The sequence below is a fragment of the Gossypium arboreum genome, chromosome 6 (genome assembly GCF_025698485.1).
Source record: "Gossypium arboreum isolate Shixiya-1 chromosome 6, ASM2569848v2, whole genome shotgun sequence".
NCBI classification, from domain to species: Eukaryota; Viridiplantae; Streptophyta; class Magnoliopsida; order Malvales; family Malvaceae; genus Gossypium; species Gossypium arboreum.
In genome coordinates, this window is record NC_069075.1 from 24150831 (window position 1) to 24153561 (window position 2731).

At 36.4% G+C, this 2731-nt stretch overlaps 1 pseudogene; it reads left to right on the forward strand.

Moving 5' to 3' along the window:
- Positions 1-1195: 1195 nt before the first annotated feature.
- On the forward strand, positions 1196-1291 carry LOC128294321 (small nucleolar RNA R71; annotated as a pseudogene).
- The last annotated feature ends 1440 nt before the right edge of the window (positions 1292-2731 follow it).

A 2731-nucleotide genomic window follows, 5' to 3' on the forward strand; every position in this document is an offset into this window, starting at 1 on the left:
ATTAATGGTCGCCCCTAAATCAGCCAATGCATTATTCACGTTCAGACTACCAATTAAACAAGGAATCGCAAAACTCCCTGGATCTTTGAACTTGTTGGGTAGCTTATTCTGTAGAACGGCTGAGCAAACTGCATTCAACTCTACATGCGACGCCTCATCCAACTTCCGGTTTTTTGCTAAAAGCTCTTTTAAAAATTTAACTGCATTCAGCATCTGCGAAAGAGCTTCAATAAACGGTAAGTTAATATGTAATTTCTTTAATAATTTATCGAATTTACCAAATTGTTCATCCATGTGGTCTTTCCTTGTCACACTGAGGTATGGTACACGAGGTTTGTACTCTCTACTTACTGGTTTTTGCTCATTGTGGTCCATCTCACCTTTACCTTTACTTACCACAATTCCTTGCCTCGGTTCTGGTTCAGGTTTAACTAACCCTTCTTCATCTTGAACGGTAATTGCATTAAGTTGTTTCCTTGGGTTAGATTCAGTATTACTCGGGAAGCTACTTTGTGGTCATTCAGAAATCATTTTGTCGAGTTGGCCTATCTGGGTTTCGAGCCCTTGGATTAACGCTTGTTGATTTTTAAGTGCTATCTCGATATTCTAAAAACGAGTTTCTGACACCGGGATAAATTTCGTTAGCATCTCCTCAAGGTTCAATTTCTTTTCCTACTGGTAAGATGGTTGTTGAAAGCCTGGGGGATGTTCTGGCCTTTGATTTCCTTGACCACCCCACGAGAAATTGGGATGGTTCTTCCATCCTACATTATAAGTGTTACTGTATGGGTTATTTTGAGGTCTAGAATTATTATTACCCATATATTGAACTTGTTCCTCGTCAGTGCTAGGGTTGAAGGATTGATATTCTATGTGTACTCCTCCTCCATTTGAATCGTACCTCATCACTGGATGTACCTGAGTAGAACCATACAAACTGTCAATCTTTTTATTTAACAGTTCTACCTGGTTAGATAGCATAGTAACTGCGTCGAGGTTGAAAACACCGGCTACTTTTGTTGGCTTTGTTCTCATGACTTGCCACTGATAGTTATTCAGTGACATCTCTTCAATAAATTCATAAGCCTCTTCAGGTGTTTTGTTGTTTAAAGTTCCACCGGTGGCTGCGTCAATGAGTTGTCTTGTTGAGGGGTTCACACCGTTGTAAAAAGTCTGAACCTATAAACATAAAGGTAACCCATGGTGAGGGCACCTTCTCAATAAGTCCTTGTATCTTTCCCATGCATCATAAAGCCATCTGCACAAAAGAAAAAATATCATTCCTCAACTTAGCCGTTTTAGCCGGAAGAAAATATATAAGTAAAAAATTTTCGGTCATTTGATCCCAAGTAGTGATTGACCCTCGACGTAACGAGTTCAACCACTGTTTAGCCTTATTCCTTAATGAAAAGGGAAATAACCGAAGACGATTGACATCATCAGTAACGCCATTGATTTTAAAAGTGTCGCAGAATTCTAGAAAATTTGCCAAATGAGTGTTTGGATCCTCGTCCTGCAAACCATCAAACTGAACAAACTGTTGTATCATTTGAATCATGTTAGGTTTTAGTTCAAAACTATTTGTAGCAATAGCAGGTCTAACTATACTCGATTCAGCTCCTATTAAACTAGGTTTAGCATAATCATACATAGTACGAGGAGTAGGATCCTGATTTACTGGGTTCGTAACAGCCACAGGAAGTAGCGGATTATTATGATTATCAGCCATCTCCTCTGTTGTGGTTTGAATATCGTCCTCTTGCCCTTCCTCTATGTATTGTAGACTTCGCCTTATCACTTTTCGGTTTCTGCGATCTATGCTTTCAATCTCACTATCAAAAAGTAGAGGTCCTGATGGGTTTCTTCTAGTCATAAACTATAAAAACCTGCCAGAAGTAAATAAAATAAAATTTAGTGATATAAACAAAATTAAAATAAAAATTAAATTGCAACAAAATAAATGGCTAAAGTAATAAAAATTAAACGTTCCTAATATCTCAGTTCCCCGGCAATGGCGCCAAAAACTTGATGTATGCGTGATAAGTTTTATATTTATGATTGATTGTACTTGAAAACTAACTATTATCAAGATACCTATCGAACAGTAGTATAGTTTATAGCAAGACCGGAATGTCGAACCCACAGGAACTAAAAGTACTAGTATTAACTTTATTTTTATCATCTAGCCTAAAAATAAGGGGATTTACTTTATCTAAACTAATTAACTAAACTAAGAATGCACAGGAAGAAAGTTGGGGAAATACTTTTGGGAAAACTGATTGATTTGGACAATACCCAAGGAAAAATCCACTTGGACTTCACTTGTTACTTGACTCTGAGCTAGACGATTTATTCACTTGACTCGATCCGTTGAAATCCCTAAGTTATATTATTATCTCTCTCGAGACTAACAACATCTGACCCTAGATTGATTAAGTGAAATCTCTTTCTAATTAAAAACCATAGTGTTGCATTAACTCGATCTATGGATTCCCTTATTAGGTTTGATCCTAATCCGACAGATTTATGTCGCCCTATGTCTAGGGGTGCAATCAACTCCGCTTAATTATACTATATCTACTCTTAGAAATGGACTTTTGATCCTCTAAATAAGCACATCAAAACTTGAATCAATATCCTAGAATATTAAAACAAGAATTAAGAACATATAATTAAGAACAAAACAAGTATTTATCATATAATTCAGAAAATAATAACAAGATTTGTCTTA